General features: G+C 47.2%; 1 long non-coding RNA gene across 1 annotated transcript; it reads left to right on the forward strand.

Moving 5' to 3' along the window:
- Positions 1 to 2030: 2030 nt before the first annotated feature.
- Positions 2031 to 13597, forward strand: LOC105479349 (uncharacterized). Its single transcript, XR_985822.3, has 4 exons — positions 2031 to 10254; positions 10741 to 10879; positions 11101 to 11219; positions 13130 to 13597. It is a non-coding gene; the product is annotated as an uncharacterized lncRNA (long non-coding RNA).
- Positions 13598 to 17858: the final 4261 nt, after the last annotated feature.

Genomic DNA, 17858 nt, shown 5'->3' on the forward strand with positions numbered 1-17858 from the left:
GGCTCTCTGGGGCTCAGTGCACCATCACCATGTCCACAATTGGATGGCCATGCGGAAGCACACCTGTGCGCAGACATCTCTTCTACACACCCACACCTTGGTCTTATCATTGGCCAGCTCCTTTGGACTTGGCAGTTGCTGATTTGCTTCTTTAAAAAAGGTGTGAGTTTGTCATGAATTTGATCTTGATTCACAGTGTCCACCATTCAGCACCAGAGGCAGCCATAACTCCTGCCTTTGGGGTAGGAGAGAGGTGGTTAGCTCAAAGGCTGTGAGTTTTCAACACTGGGCAGGCCTGCGAACTGACACCCAGGCTGGCAGAATTTGCCTCTAGAGCCATTGGGTAGTGGGTGGCCTCATCTTCTCCTTCCTGATTTTGTTCCCTTCTTCCTGGAAGGCCTCCAGCCCAGATCTCTGAGTACACTTTCCCTCCCATCAGCTTTCCCCTGCAGGCCCTCATAGGGCTGATGCCACCTCTGCACCCCTCCCAGGTCTGTGTGCTCTGCTGCATGGGGACTTTGCTGCTCCACCGTTGCTCTCAACTGCCATCGGAATTTTCTCTCCTGAAGATTCTCAGCAGTTGGTGCCTGGGTTCTGCAGCCAGGTGGACTATGAGGCTCCAAGGCTGTTGGTGTTCAGACCTTGCTATGGGGACCTGGCAGCTAGTATACCAGAAACGCACAGTGAATATGTGATGAATCAACCTAATAGCTTAATTCCCAGTGAGAGTTTCAGGACAGCAACAGCTGCGTGTGAGAGCCCCCCGTCACTGCTTCTCATTTTCCAGGGGCTGTCTCTGCCTTAACTGAAGAAAAACCTGATGGGGGAGCCCAGGCAGACCCAGCAGAGAGGCTCTGTGGCTGGGGGACTTCGGCCCTCCTGTGGCCCTTCTCTTTCCTGCTGCTCTTGCTCATTCTTTGCCGTGGCTCTCGTGTCCTTCCAGGCAGGCGGCTGAGCACATGCAGCCTACATAGATGGGGCAGGGCTGTGTGGGGATTTAGGTGCTGGATTTAATCAATGTTTTTACCTTTGCATGGCAACAGTGAGAGGAGACGAACGTCTCCAAGGCTGAGGCGCACACCTCACCCTCTCACTCTGGCGGCCGGGCCTCTGGCACCCCTGGCTCTGCCTCCCAGGGCTGCTGGGTCCTGCTGTCCTTGCGGGGCTGGTAGGGGTACGGGAAGGGGAGCTGGAGGAAAGACTGCCCCCATCTTTGACATCCCCAGGCTCCCCAGTGTTGCCGCCTCTCCTGTATCAGCTCTTGAGACCATTTTAGAGGTGGAAAGAAGTCCTGCTTTTTTTTAGCACGCAGAAAAACATGCTGGCCAGGTGGGACCTCACTGGATATGAGCCTATGGTTTAAGGCCTTTTAACAATGGAGGTTCAGGACCCAGGGCCTTTCTGGCGCTCTGCTCGTCAACTCCCCGTGTTAGGTTTGGGCAGGCTTAGAGGGGCTCTCCTGCCAGAAGACGCCCAGCCCCACTCTCCTGGTAGACCAAGGCCTTGCAGATCAACTCTGTGCCCCTGGGAAGAGAAGTGGAGCCTGGCCTGGGCTCCTTGCTGAGTTTGGCTGAGCCACAGGCAGAGGGACACACAGGAGCAGCCCTGGGCACTGGGGTGTCTGGGGCCTCAGCTACTACTCGGGCAAAGGAACATCTATGAACAGCTCTCACTGGGCCTGCCGTGCTTTCAGACACAAGAAATAGCTCCACTGCCTGGGCCAACGTTCTGCTGGCTCCTCCTTTGATGGTAGCAGTCAGGTCTTGTGCTAAGAGCTGGGCCTACAGGGATTTATTATCCAGAATGACTGCTCTAGAGGGGCCGATAGTTGATTTGGAGAGAAAGCACACATGCATTAGTCACCTCAGTGCAACAGTGCTCTGCTCTGGCAGTGACAGGATCACAGAGGAGGGATCCCCATCCAGGGCCCGTGTCCTTGAGAAGGTTTTGGAGCAGGGAGAGCCTGAGCATTGGAAAGCGCTTATGTCATGCCAGGAGTGGGATGTGGGGGAATCCAGGGGTGGGGTGGGTATGGGGATCCCAGCGTGGGGAAGGCACTAACGTGTGACATAGCAAGGGTGAGGATACTGGGGGAACTGAGTATTGAGGAAACAAGTGGATGGTAGGATTGCAGAAGGAATGAGGGGCAAGGGGTGACACGCTTGTTGGGCCTGGATTTTATTCTGTGAACTCTTCTGGGAAGAAGGAGAGCCAGAGGGCCAGATGGGCATTTTGGATGGAGCTTGCTGGCTGCTGTGTGCAGGGGACAGACAGACCCAAGTGAAGCCAGGAGTTTGGAGCATAAGAGGAGGCCACTGCAATGAATGGGGCAGGAGATGAAAAGCCCCAGTGAGGGTGGGGGAAGGGCAGGAGGACTAGTGGGGAGGAGGGAAGGGGTTGCAGGTTCGGGGTGGTCTTGGGTAGATGCCACCAACTAAAAAAGGAGCAGAGTTGGGAGGTGGGGGTGTTCATGACATTCGGTCTCTGTGGCCTCAAGGGAGATGAAAGTGCAGGTGTCTGTTGCTCCTGGCCAGGCTGGGCGGTTGGATATCAACCTTCACAGGTTTCCTAAACCAGAGTCAATAGATAGTGCCAGAAGGGTGAGGGGAAAAGTGGGCAAGGACATATTCCTGAGGATAGATTATAAGAGGCAGGTGGAGAAGCAAGACAGGGGCAGAGGAGGCCAGGGCTGGAGGGCTGGAGGGCTGGGGAGCGTGATGCTGCTGAAGAAGAGGGCTGTCCCTCACAAACTTTGGGGGTCTTCACCCACTCTCTCCTCTCACAGTCTATGAATGGGCTGCTGAGGGTAGTGACCAGCCTTAAGGGCTGATGTCTCCCTCAGGTGCCTAACACTATGTTTGACATATACTTGGTGCTAAATGAATGTTAGTGAAACCCACTGAACACAAATGTGGCACAGAGGCCAGTGAGAGGAGGACTGGAAGCATTGGTGGATTTGGCAATGGTCAGGGGGATGGTGTGCCATTTGGTAGATGAGTTTGGGGGACAGGAGAAGTGGGGATGGAAGCTAGACTTCAGCAGGCTGAGGAGGCAGTTTTTTTGGGGTAGAGTTTGGTTGGGTGGGGGTGATGAGGAAGTGGAAGACAGTGAGTGTCTCAATTCCTCATAAGAGTTTGTCTGAGACAAGAAGGAGAGAAAGTGCCGAGCTCACATTTTGTGACTACAGCGTTTTCTAAGAATTTAAAGGAACGTTTGTTGCTCCTCTTTCTCCTCGAAACATGGCATGTTCCTTGTAGCAAAGTTAGAAAAATACATAGAAGAAAAGAAACTTCTGTAATTCTGTCCATTAGAAACATATCCTGTGCAACCTCAGAGTAATTTCCTTCTGGACTTCTTCCAGCTTTGTGTTTTAGTAGAAATGGTATCACTTAGTGCATTATTTTGCAACGTATCTGTTTCACTTAATAGTTCATGAATACCTTTCTCTTGCCGATGCTACTCTTCTTCCAAAACATCCTGTAAACTTTTATTGACCTCTCTATCTCATATCTGGGATTCAAATGCTTTGAAATCCAACAGGTACAAAGGCGCGTTCACGGGAAGGTTGTCCCTTTTATTTTCTGCCTTGGAGCTCACTCATTTTTGCTCCCTGGAGGCAACTGACACTCCCTTACAAGCAGCAAATTTAGTAGTTAGATCATATTCCATTGCATAAATGTTCTGATATTTATTATTTTTAAATTTTTATTCTTTTTTGAGACAGGGTCTCCCTCTCCAATATTTATTACAATAGCTTTCCATCTTGAATATTTGGATATTGCTATTTTATTTTGCTATTATACATAAGGTTATGATGAATGTCCTTCTGGCTGAATCTTTGCATACATACTTCATTTTGTTAGAATACATTTTTAGAAGCAGAATTTCTGGGTCAGAAGGTAGCACAAATTAAAAAAAAATCCAATATCAGATTTTTACCTCCAGAACAATCTGTATCGATTGACATCCCCTAGCAATGCACGAGAATGTTCGTATCCCCGCCTAAGCCCTCTACCTGTGTTACTAAAACTCACTTCCTCAAACGGTGCCAACTTAGTGGGTGAAAGGTGCGTGCGAGGGCCTCTAATCCTCATTGTGAACTGAACTTTTAAATTTTAAAGGGTGCCAGTAATATCTTGGGGAAAAATAGGAGACTAGGTGATGGCTCCAGGGAGGTCAGCTCTGAGTCCCCAGGGAGGGCTGACCTGTGAGAAGAGCAGAGGAGACAATCTAGTGTGGCTTGAGGTGGCTACATTGCCAGTGGGGGCAAAGTCCAGGGACAGGATTCTTCATTTTTCAGAAACCCCCAGGTGGAAGGGGGAGGGCCCCAGGCCATGAGAAGCATGAAGGCCATGAACGATTCAGAACCTGAGGTCAAGGGACAATTGGCACACAGGCATGATTTTTGTTTTTTCCCCTCAAAGAGACTATGGTATTCTTTTTCTGATAACTTACTGGTGCACTAAAAGGGGTTCCTGGAACAGGCTTGGGGGTGCTGGTGGTGAATGCTCTTGGGTGAGCAAAATGCTCCCCTCTCTAGATAGTTTGCCCCGTGGACAGGCTTGGGGTAGGAGCCTGTGTCCTTGTGTCCTCTGATGCTGGGCTGTGCTGCTTGGGGAAGGGAGAATAAAGACTGCTTTCGTGCACCCAGCTGAGAGTGGGGCAAGGGACACTAAGGGCTCCCTTATTCATAAACCCCAGATTTTAGAAAGTTTGCACTGAAGGGTGAACCTGAACATTGGGAAGAATAGGATATTCCCTCAACATTCACCTACCCTTTAGGTTTCTCTGAACAATTCCTGCTTTTACCACATCAGCCTCAAGGGCGAACTCCTCTTTGGTTTTTCTACACTGCTGTAGACAGGGCAAGTCTCTAGATGACTTAGTTTCTTAAAAAATGCAGGACAAAAAGGAGAAATAAGATAATTTGACTTCCAATACATAGTCACATGTCTTTGGGTTAGGGTTGCGAGATGTCCCCCTGAGTTGTTTCCAGTCTGACTCTCAAGTTTGGGAATCAAAATTTTGTCCCTACCCCTCAGGGGCACCTACAAGGAACATAAGCCTCCTTGACATTCACCGTAGAGAGCTGGCACCAGAGTGAAACGGGCAGCTCCAGTCCACTCTCTGTGAATTTGGAGTCATACCTTGCTCTTACAGTTTTCTTGTCCCCCAGCTATTATTTCCTATTGATTATGCTTCTCAAATACGGTTTTATCCAAGGCATAGTTTTGGGCCCAGGTGGCATTACCCCATCCTGCACTCCAGCTGGATTCTTCATTAGCCTCTGCATTTTGTCCCCTAGGGCTGCTGTGAGAGATGACCACAAACTAGGTGGCTTAAAACAACAAAAATTTATTCTCTCACAGTTCTGGAGGCTGTAAGTTTGAAACCAAGGTGCCAGCAGGGTTGGTTCCTTCTGGAGCCTATGAAGGAGGCTTCCAGTGGCTGCCAGCAATCCCTGTTGCTCCTTGGCTTTTAGACACGTGGCTCCAATATCTGCCTCCGTCATCACATAGCCTTCTTTTCTTCTTTGCATGTCTTCTCTTCTTAGGAAGACACCAACTATTGGATTCAGAGCCTACCCCAATCCAGTATGACCACATCTTAAGTGGGAACATCAGCAAAGACTCCATTTCCAAATAAGGTTACATTCTGAGGTGCTGGGTGGACATGAATTATTTCAGGGCAACCATTCAGCCCATTGCAGTCTCTCTGACTTCAGACTCCTCCTTCTACCTGTCCATGCTACGGACCCTGTTGGAGTCATTTTTCTTAGACCTCACGCAGTGGAAGCGCCCCACCCCTGCTCTCAAGCCCTTCAATGACTCCCCACTGCCAACAGAATAAAGTCTTATCTCTTTAGCTCAACTTGTGAAGATTAACCATAGTCTGGCCCCTGTGATCTTTTCTACATTCCATTTCTCCATTTCTCCTACACACTCCCTATCATCCCATGGGAAAGGTCTTCTACGTTGTTGAACATGCTGTGAACGCTCTTTTCTCCTGCCTCCTTCTGTCTGTTGCTGAGCTGCTCTTTTTCTCGAACACCCATGTTATATATCTTTCCTTGTTCATAAGGATGTTTCCAGCCAGCCCATGTCAAAGGGCTCACCTATCTTCATAGACCAACCCTAGCCCACATGGTGCACCATTTCAGTCTGTAGTGTGGCTGTCCTCTACTGGTGACATTTCCATTTTCCATTTCCATTTTACCCAGGGGCAAGCCTGTGTGCCGTACTTCTTTGGGTCCTTGGTTTTGACAATGGTGTTCAGACCATGTGGCTTCATGGTCAATGATTTTGTATGCTGCTGCTTGTGTGAGCATGCTGAATTACTCCATGACTGCAGCTCCCTCTAAAGCCGATGGAGAGCCCTGTGCTGAGATGAATGAGGGGAAAGGAGAAAATTGTTGCCACTTTGAGAGTCAAGGGCAGTGGTCTTTCCAAGGAAGAGTGAACTAGTAGAATCACTGCAGGAGAAGCAAATTCTGGAGGATGGATGCCAAGAGGCACTGTAGGAAAAGTTGCAAAGATATATGTGCGGGAAATCACTGCTCCCATCCTCCTTGGGAGACAACTGGCAAACAACATAGTTGGCAAAGGATAGGGACCGGGAGGGAAGTAAAAGAGGAGACAGAGTACAATGAACAGAACAGATGTCAATGGCCTTATCAGCTTTAACAGATGATCTGAAAACTTTAAAGTAACAAGGAAATTTTTATTCTCATAATTGTTAGTAGTGTCTTTTGCTAGCTCCTCCGACGTGACAGTGATTGACAATTGGCAGCTGGGTCTTCAAACTCATAGAGTTGCATCTCTATGGGGACACATGAGGAGCTTAGCTCTTCTATCTGGAAGTAGGTGTCCTCTAAACTTTCTTGTGCTGTGTACTCTGTTTTTTTTTTTTTTTTTTTTTTGACTGTCTCAGCTGCATCAAAGCCCCATTGACATTGCCCTTTGGGATCAAAAAGTAGTCCACCCGAGAAGAAACAGTAGAGTTTTAGAGAATTGGGGTGAGAATTCTGGGCAGATGGCCAAGGTGTGGGCTCCAGGCTGAGCTCACTGACACATGACATTATGTGTTTCAGCTACTGGGACAAGTTTCCAATGTCAAAATCTTTGAAGCCACCAGGGCCTTTTTTTTTTTCGCTGTGTCTTGGCAGTACGCCTTCATATAGTAGTAGGTTCGGAAACTCAGGCTAAAGAAAGCATCCAGAAAAGATTGTCCGCCTCTACAACAGTTTGTGGGTAGCTTGTAATTGTAGTTCTGATCTTGCCAATCTGTCTTATAACTCTAAATGTGTGGTCTCACCTGGCTAGATACAGAAAATACCTATCTTCTTATAGAAGCAGGCAATCGTCAACCCCATTAAAAAATTATGGTTTCTGGACATTCCATCTAATAGGAATGCCAGTTTGCCTTCTGATATGTTGCCAGTCTGGCCATTTCTGCAGTCACTATTCAGCACTAGAGGAGGAATTCAGTTAAAGTTCCTTTGTCAGTAAGTCTTCCATGCAACATATTTATTTCCAGGTCCTAATGGCAATTCCTCAGGAAAAAAAAAAAAAAAAAAAAATCAACGCTCAAGTTTGAGTTTGTCCCATTCATCTACATAAAGAATATCCAACAGTTTGAAGTGTCTTTTTGAGAATCAGAAACCGGAGAGGAGATAGGAGGCAAAGGTTGTATTCTTCGAGATCCTGCTCTTAAGCAGTGATTCTTCTCTAGCACTCCTTGTTACTAGAATTTTCCAGCCATCTCTAACAAAAGCAAAGTACAAAGAGCATTTAACACAAACCAAAACGTGAAACAATCTTTTGATGGTTCAGTGTCATGACTGTGACTTCGAATTTTTCACTAGATTAAAAAAAAAAAAAAAACCGCATACGCCCAGGTAGTCTCTGCATCAAGTCTGACACCATTGCTCCAATGTTATGAGGCTGAAGCAATTGTGGATGATTGATGTCACTCTTCTAGCCGTTTCCTGTTTCCACAGAGAGAGGCTGGGTTAATCCAACTCTATTCTAACTTCGGAGGCATCAAGGATTCCAGGCAGTGTCTCCCGTGTTTCTTTTTCCAAGTGAATTCCTGGAAGGAAACAATGACGTCCATGTGTCTTTGCATCCCCAGGAACCAGTTCAGTAACTGGCACATAAGAACACACTGAAAAAAATTGTTTTGTTTTTGAACGACAGTGATTTAAAAGTAGTAAGGGCCTCGTAAATATAGGACGTTGTACTCGTATTTTTCTTCTGAGCATACAAATATTTGCAATGAGGTTGCACTGCAGACTCCATAGCCATTGTGGCACCTGGGGCTCTGTGACTTGGAGGCAGAGGAGATGGAATGCCGGCGAGAAGAGGGAGATTGTGGTGTGGATGTGAGGGATAAGGGTGAATTAGTTTCCTACAGCTGCTGTTACAAATTTACCGCAAGATAAATGGGTTAAAACAGTACAGATTTATTATCTCACAGTTCTGGAAGACAGAAGTTCAAACTACTGGTAAAGTTCAAAGTGTTGGCAAGGCTGTGCTCCTCAGGAGGCTCTAGAGGAGAACTTTTTTCTTGCCTTTTCCTGTTTCTAGGGGCCACCTGCATCCTTTGGCTCATGGCCTCTTCCTCCATCTTAAAAGCCAGCTTCTTCAAATTCATCTCTAATTCTGACACTACTTGTCTTGCTTCCCTCTCTCATTTACAGGGGCCCCTGTGATGACAGTGAGCTCACCCTGATAATTGAGGTGAATCTCCCCATCTTAGGGTTAGCCTATTAGCAACCTAAATTCCACCTGCAACTTTAATTTCCCCCTTGCCAAGCACCATGACATATTCACAGATTCTGGGGAGGAGGGCATGAGCATCTTTGTCGGGGCATTGTTCTGTTCATCACAGAGAAGCACTCAGATATTCTGGAGTCCAGTGTCCTCATTCTACACTTGAGGAAGCTTGGGCTCAGTGGTTTTATGTTAATTCCAACAATTTTTGCCACAGGAGGAGGAGAATGTCTGTCCAGGAGCCCTAATCAAGACTCAGCAGGAAGCTGGTGGCTTCCTTTCCTTCCTTCCAGTTCTTCCTTCTACATATGGGGCTCATCATATTCCCACTGACTTAGATGCTGAGGGGCCAGACTGAAGGGACAGTGGTCATTGCATCAAGTCAGAGAATGGATCTGACCCATCTAGTTATTCCTTCTACATCTGTGCCTCATCCCATTTCCACTGACTTAGATGCTGAGGGACAGACTGAAGGGACAGGGGCCATTGCATCAAGTCAGAGAACAGATCTGACCCATCTAGTAGAAGCTTTTGTTTTGGCAGAAGCACAAGCTCTTAGAGGTGCAGCTGCAGGGTGTGATCTATTGGGGACATTGAGCTCAGTGACCATGGGCCCTGAGAGTCTGAAATCTTGGAATTTCTCCCAAAGCAAAGTCCATGTAGGGAAGCCAAAGTGTGAGTCTTACCTGGCTGGTTTACAACTGACTGACATTTGCTGCCTGGGCAGCTGCTGTGGGTGCCTGGAAACCCTATTGGACTAGGACTGGCCCCGGCAAAAAACAAGTGTTTCAGCTGCCCAGTGTCCTCTGAGTGGATGCTGGTGATTCTGGTATGGAGCCCAGGTGTAAGGCAGCAGGTGGTCCAGGAGGCACCAGAAGAGGTCTCCTGTCAAGGTCAGGGCCAGAGAGGAAGGCACAGGGGATCTACTACATGAGACTTTCACTTGCAAAGAGCAACCCATGATGAGGAGGGAGGATGCCTGGGGCATTGAGTCTCATCCATAAGGGCACTTTTTCCAAGTTACTTCGTTTTGTATAGCTGCACAGTCCCTCACCCTCACCACTGTACCGAGAGCTGGCAGCTGACAAGAATACATCTTCCAACCAAGATCCCTTCTGGGACCAAGGACACAAGGACCCAAGACCTTCTTGCTTGGAAAGTGAATTTCTCAGAACTCCGAGATGATGCCAGTCTTGGAGGAAGATGACATGAGGACCCAAGACCTTCTTGCTTGGAAAGTGAATTCCTCAGAACTCCGCGATGACACCAGTCTTGGAGGAAGGCGAGGTGTTGAGAGATGGCTGCGATCCCTGAGGAAGGCAGCCACAGTCTCCGGTGGAGAATTATGAGGGACCCAAGCAGATGGTTGGTGGTGGAAATGTCACCTCAGTATAGTACTATAGAGTTTCCTTTCACCCCCAACAGCCGATGGTTTCCAGGGGCGAAGAGTGAAAATTGAAGCAAGGTGTCTACCGTCCAGGTGAGAGCCACATCCTATGGCTGAGGCCTGGGGGCATTGGGGACCACCAAGAGTGAATACTTTCCCAATTAAGTGAAGTCGTTGCACAATATTCCTGAGCAATAGCTAATGTTCTCTGAAAGAGACAGAGTGTTAGCCCCTGAAAGGGCGAGGGAAATTGTAGGAAGATGTATGTGAGTACAAACGTGAGGAGAACATGCTGAAGTAGCCCAGGGGCTCAGTTGAAGCTTAGGACTGGTGTTCTGGTGGCTGTGCTGGGGGTGAGGGTGGCAGTGTGAGATGGAGGTGAGTGAGCAGATTGGGTGGGAAAGAGGAAGAAACCTAGGCTGTTGTGTTTCTGAAGAGACCCCGTATCAAGGAAGAATGGGAGAATTTATCAGCTGGGGGGATATTTATTTTGTGGAAATGACCCCTAAGTGGGTAGGGCTAAAACCCTGCTGGCCTGGGGGAGGAAAGAAGCCTAATGCACTTTGTCTAAACCCACAGCTGCAGAGAAGGAGGCAGGGCGCCTGCCACCCCCAAGGAAGAGTCAGTTCAGAAGCACAGCAGCTGCTGGAAACCCAGGAAGTTTCCAGTTCGTTCCTGCTGGGACCTGGCAAGAGTTGCACTGTCAAGGCTGCAAGAGGTGAGCCCCCTAGGGCACAGCGGAAAGGGCATTATGAAAAGGGGAGATTGCCAGCTGTTGAGTGGCTGGACAGGATGTGGCTCTGCGGTCACTTGAGGCTCTAATGCCTATTAATTCTCTCAGAGGCTGGGCAGCAGCTGCCATGCATTTTGTTGGAACCTGGGCTCTCCTGCTAGGAGTTCCTGGGGGCAGGAAGGCTGCAAGTTGAGGTTTTCTTTTAGGAATTCATTGTTCATTTGGAAAATGTACAACTCGCCATGGCTCTTTCGGCTCCTGACGGCTTCTGATGTGTACAGACTGGAATAAGAGAACCTAGCAGAAATGGAAGCAGAGGCAAGAGGTAAGGCTTTGGGCCTGAAAGAAGACTGGGGGAGTAACCTCTAAGACCTTCTTCCTGGTAAATAAGAAGGGAAGTGCTCTGGGGAGTCCATCCTAGAAGCTCATGATTTCTGGGGGACTCTGGGTAAGAAGAGGCCCCTGAGTGACTGATGAGCTCATCTGTATTGGGCCAGGTTTGTTCTTCTCAGAGAGACTCTGGTGACCTCTCTGTGTTATTGTGAGAGGAATGAAGATTAGACCATGAAAAAAAGAAAGTCCTTCAGGCTCTGGAGCAAGGAGAGTCCCTAAAAATACATGGTCAGTCCAGCATTTCTTGGAGCTGGAGAGGACCTGGCTGAAAAAATCCCAGCAGTCAGCATTGCGTTATCAAGTTACTTCTGGTTTACTGGAAACCAAGAACTTACGACAAAATTGAATCCATTTGTCTTAGTCAACTGAGGCTGCTATAACAAATAACATAGATCAGGTAGCTTAAAATCAACAGAAATTTCTTTCTCCCAGTTCTAGAGGCTGTGAGTCTGAGATCAGGGTGCCTGCATGATCAGATTCTGGTGAGAGCTCTCTTACAGGTTGCAGACTGCTGACTTCTTGTATCCTCACATGATGGGGAAAGGGTGAGGGAGCTCTCTGGGATCCCTCATAAAAGGGCACTAATCCCATTCATGAGGGCTCTACCTTCACGACCTAATCACCTCCCAAAGGCCCCACATTCTAGTACCATAACATCGGAGACTAAGCTTCAGTGTATGAATTCTGGGAAGGCACAAACATTCAGTCCATAGCACAGTTTCTGGATTTCCATCCTAAATCACCAGGTAGGTTTCTGATTTTAACCCAGTTAGCACAGGCTTTTGATAATGACTGCTAGGTAATATGTTTGTGTTTGAAAATGTGGTGTGACATTATCTTTTTTTTTCTGGAGACCGGGTCTGGCTCTGTTGCCCAGGCTGGAGTGCAGTGGTGTGATCATAACTCACTGCAGCCTCAAACTCCTGGGCTCAGGTGATTCTCCTGCTTCAGCCTCCTGAGTAGCTAGGCATGTGCCTCTATGCTTGGCTAATTAAAAAAAAATGTAAAGAGATGGTTTCACTGTGTTGCCAGAGCTGGTCTCAAACTCCTGAGCTTAAGGGGCTCCTCTGGTCTTGGACTCCCAAAGTGCTGGGACTGCAGACACGAGCCACCGTGCCCGGCCCATCATTATTTTAAAGTTGTATGATATATTAAATCGACTATTCTTCTAGAAGAATTTCAATATGATTTGTTAAGGTCTATAATGTAGCCTGTTACTACCTTAAACCTATGGATTCACTTAGGAAGTGAAGTCGTCATTGTTGGACCTATTCTTTTGATTAACAGAGGTATGTGTGAAGGGCAGGAGAGGTCAATGGTTAAGGACATAGACCATGGAGGCCTGCTTCTGGGGTGAGGGGTCCCTATTTTGCCTCTTAAGTGTGACTTGGGCAAGCTTCTTAGCTCTTCTGTCCCTTAGTTCCCTCATCTGCAAAATTGGGATAGAAATACTGTCATCCTCATTAGGTTATTGTGAAGATTGAATGAGTTAATAGATGTACAATATACTGAACAGTGCTTGGCCTCAAATATTAGCTATTTTTATCTCTTATTTCACTTCTTAAAAATGTATTTCATTAATGTGGATTTTGCAATTATTTTTTGAAGAAAAATTTAGTTATTTTCCCATTCTGATAGCATGCCCAGGAAACAAGATGGTTTCTGTTTTGGGACAGATGATTCTGGAAAGATGCTGGAAATATAGCACATTAAACAAAATCTTCCAGTATCACTAGGCTTAACCTAATATTAAGGTCTGTCTTTTTTACAACATTGCGGTCTCAGTAAATGGTGGATAAATAACTTCAGTACATTCACCAAGTTATTTTTGGTTGTTTCTAGGTCTGGAGGCCAGGAAAATGTCAATGGAAAGCAGCTAGCATGAAGACCCCACAGTGTTCCTCCCTCTACTAGTCTGGTATTAATCTGGAGATGCTCCCAATATGGTTGGGACGTTTGTCCCCTAAATCTCATATGAGAATTTGATCCCCAGTTTGGGGGATGGGGTCTGGTGGGAGGAGTTTGGGTCATGATGGGGACCCATCATGAATGGCTTGGTACCCTGCTCACCAGGAATGAATGAGCTCTCACTCTACTAGTTCACTGGAGAGCTGGTTGTTTAAAGAGCCTGGCATCTGCCCCACTTTCTCTCTTGCTCCCCCATCTCACTGTGATAAACCTGCTCCCCTTTGCCATCGATCATGAGTGGACACTTCTTGAAGCCTTCACCTGAAGCAGATGCCGACACTGTGCTTCATGTACAGCCTGCCATACCATGAGTCAAAATAAACCTCTTTTCTTTGTAAATTACCCAGCCTCAGGTATTCATTTGTAACAATGCAAAATGGACAAACACAGAAAATTGGTACTGAGGAGTGGGGCTTTGCTATAAAGATAGCTGAAGATGTGGAAGCAGCTTTGGAAATGAGTAAATTGGCAGATATTGGAAGAATTTGGAGGGCTTAGAAGAAGACAGGAAGATGAGGGGAAATTTGGAACTGTCAACCAAAGGATGATGAGGTTCGTAAATGTGGAAAGGAGAGCTGTATTCTCATAAATGGTTGCAGCCTGCAGGGTGGCCACTCTGAATGACTGGGAAGCATAGCCTCTGGACAGAAGCCAGAAACAGGCACTTGGAGTGTCAGAAAAATAAAACAAGGATTGGTGCTGAGTGAGGTGGCCAAATATATATTCAGCAAGCTATAGGAGGAGCCATGAATATTTACGAAGGAAGAAACATGCACATGCACAGTTGACCTGCAAGCCCCTTCATGGGGTCCCATGTTCCAAAAATGGTAGTGTTAGCAAGATGTGAGGGGGGAGTTTTTGGGCCTCTGACTTCAAAAGATGAAGCAGAGGACACAAAACCCCTCAGTCAGTGCACAGCCTCCCTAGACTGACCAGAACCTCTCAGTGGTTGGTGGTCTCTTATCAGGAAGGAATGCTGGTTGGTTGTTCTGTTGAAACTGCAAAAGGGAGGGCCAGCATCAGGTGGTTGGTTGAAATCAGTAGTGAGGTGACTCTTTTGAAAGGGCTGGTTCCAACCTAAATGCTCATCAATGATAGACTGGATAAAGAAAATGTGGCACATATATACCATACTATGCAGCCATGAAAAAGAAGGAGTTCATGTCCTTTTCAGGGACATGGATGAAGCTGGAAACCATCATCCTCAGCAACTAACATAGGAACAGAAAACCAAACACCACATGTTGTCAAAAGTGGGAGTTGAACAATGAGAACACATGGACACAGGGAGGGGAACATTACACACTGGGGCCTGTTGGAGAGTGAGGGGAAAGGGGAGGGAGAGCATTAGAACAAAAGCCTTAAAACCTTGATGTCAGGTTGATAGGTGCAGCAAACCACCATGGCACACGTATACCTGTGTAACAAACCTGCACATTCAGCACATGTATCCCAGAACTTAAAGTAAAATAAAATAATTAAAAAAAAGAGAAAGGGCTGGTTCCTGCTTAGTCTTTAGAGAAGAAAGCCTAGTGGTGGTTAGCAAGGGAGGGGCTCTAATGAGGCATGTTTGACCTCCCATTGCATCACGGCTGGGACTCAGTTTTAAGGTTTCTCTGGGATCCCCTTGGCCAAGAGGGGATCATTCAGTAGTCTGGGTGGGGGGAAGGGACTTAGGATTTCATTTTTATTTCTCAGAATGTATTGGAGACTGGTTAAATGATTATGACCAAAATGCTGATAGAAATATGGGCAGTGAAGGCCAGGTTGATGAGGTCTCAGATGAAAATGAGGAACTTTTTTTTTTTTTTTTTTTTGAGACTGAGTCTCACTCTGTCGCCCAGGCTGGAGTGCAGTGGCATGATCTCGGCTCACTGCAAGCTCCGCTTCCCAGGTTCACACCATTCTCCTGCCTCAACCTTCCAGGAGCTAGGATTACAGGCGTCCGCCACCACGCCTGGCTAATTTTTTGTATATTTAGTAGAGACGGGGTTTCACGGTGTTAGCCAGGATGGTCTCGATCTCCTGACCTCCTGATCCACCTGCCTTGGCCTCCCAAAATGCTGGGATTACAGGTGTGAGCCACTGCGCCCGGCCGAAAATGAGGAACTTATTGGGAGCTGGAGCACAGGTCACCCTTGTTACACCTTAGCAAATAACTTGGCTGCATTGTGCCAATGTCCTAGGGCTTTGTGGAAGGCTGAGCTTCAGAGTGATGACTTAGGCTATCTGCAAGAAAAAAAATTTCTATACAGCAAAGCATTCAAGAAGTGGCAAGGCTGTTTCTACCAATCTAAGATCAGATATGGGGCAAAGGAATGACTTAAAGTTGGGACTTACAATTTAAAGGGAAGTAGAGTGTAAAAATTTGGAAAATCTGCAGCCTGGCTCATGGTGGAGAAGGAAAGAACATTTTCAGGAGGGGAACCCAAAGGATAAGAATCCAAGAGGCACGAGGAGCAACCATTTGCTAGAGAGATTAGTATGACTGAAAGGGAAGCAGGTGCTAACAGTCAAGACAATGGGAAAAAGGCCTCAAAGGCACTTCAGAAATCTTCCAGGCTGCTCCTCCCATCACAAGCCCAGAAGCCTAAGAGGACAGACTGGTTTCAGGGACAAGGCCAGGGGCATTGCTACTCGGTGCTGCCTTGGGGTGCTGCTTCCCTTATCCCAGCCATCTCGAGTCCAGCCTCCACTCAAAGGGCCCCAAATAGGAGCTCAGGACTCCACTTCAGGGCATGCAAACTGCAAGCCCTGGTAGCTTCCACACAGCGTTAAGTCTGCAAGTATGCAGAATGCAAGAGTGGCGGAGGCTTGGCAGTTTCCCCCTAGATTTCAAATGATATATCAGAAAGCCTGGGTGTCCAGGCAGAAGTCTGCTGCAGAGGCAGCACCCTCATGATGAGCCTTTTCTAGTCTAGTTCCAAGGGAAAATGTGGGGTTGGAGTCCCCACACAGAGCCCCCACCAGGGCACGATCTAGTGGAGCAGTGGGAATAAGGCCACTGCCCTCCAGACTCCAGAATGGCAGAACCACTAGCAACTTGCACCTTAGCCTAGAAAAGCCAGTTACTCAACTCCAACCTGTGAGAGCAAGAACAGCAGCTGATCTTTGCAAAGCAGGCACAGAGGCAGGGCTGCCTAAGCCCTTGTGAGCCCATCCCACACAACCGTGTACCCGGGATGTGGGACATGGAGTCAAGGGAGATTATATTGAAGCTTTAAGATTTAATGTCTTCCCTGCTGGGTTTCAGACTTGCATGGGGCCTGTTGCCTCTTTCTTTTGGCCAATTTCTCCCTTTTGGAATGGGAATATTCACTCAATGTCTGTGTCACCATTGTAGTAATATATTGGGAATAAACAATTTGTTTTTGATTTTACAGGCTCATAGGTGAGAGGAACTTGACTTGAGTCTCAGATGAGACTTTGGACTTTTGAGTTGATGCTGGAATGAGTTAGGACTTTTGGAGACTATTGGGGTGGGATGACTGTATTTTCCAATGCGAGAAGGACTTCGGGGGGCCAGGAATGGAACAATATGGTTTGGATATTTGTCCGCTCCAAATTACATGTTTAAATATGATCCCTCATGTTGGAGGTGGGGCCTGGTGGGAGGTGTTTGGGTCATGGGGGTGAATCCTCCATGAATGGCTTGGTGACCTCCTCATGGTAGTGAGTTCTCACTCCATTAGTTCATGTGATAGCTGGTTGTTTAAAGAGCCTGGACATCCTCCCTTCTCTCTTGCTTCCTCTCTCACCATATGACACACCTGGTTGCCCTTTACCTTCCACCATGGATGGAAGCTTCCTGAGGCCTCAGCAGAAGCAGATGCTGGCACTGCGCTTCTTATATGGTCTGTAGAATGGAGACTCAAATAAACTTCTTTTCTTTATACACTGATCAGCCCCAGGTATTCCTTTATGGCAACGCAAAATGAGCTAACACACTGGTGCTTTTTTTTTGTTGGTCTGTTTTTTTTTTTTTTTTTTTTTTTTTTTGAGATGGAGTCTCACTCTGTTGCCAGGCTGGAGTGCAGTGTTGCAATCTCGGCTCACTGCAACCTCCGCCTCCTGGGTTCAAGCGATTCTCCTGCCTCAGCCTCCCGAGTAGCTGGGACTACAGGCGCCCGCCACTATGCCTGGCTAATTTTTGTATTTTTAGTAGAGATGGGGTTTCACTATGTTGGCCAGGATGATCTTGATCTCTTGACCTCGTGATCTGCCCACCTCGACCTCCCAAAGTGCTGGGATTACAGGCGTGAGTCACTGTGCCCGGCCGGTGTATTTTAAAATCAAGATTTTAAAGCTGCAATGGACTGTTTCCTGTTTCTTTCAAAATCTTGTTCACATCCCCTCTGGTAGAGGCCCTCCCACTTCCCTGACTCCAGAGAGTCCATCCCAGCCTGTGGTTTTCGCCTTCCTAGACAGCTGCGTGATTTCAGCCAAGACATATAATATCTGTTAAAAGGCAAAACGCATCATAGCAATCTCATTGGTTATTTCTTGCAATGAACGGGAGAGTGCATATAAACAGATTTTTGAAAGAAAAGTAGGAAAAGTGGCAAATTGACTTCCATGATAAACAAAACTTGACATTACATAA

This window comes from Macaca nemestrina, chromosome 7 (assembly GCF_043159975.1).
Source record: "Macaca nemestrina isolate mMacNem1 chromosome 7, mMacNem.hap1, whole genome shotgun sequence".
Taxonomy (NCBI): Eukaryota; Metazoa; Chordata; class Mammalia; order Primates; family Cercopithecidae; genus Macaca; species Macaca nemestrina.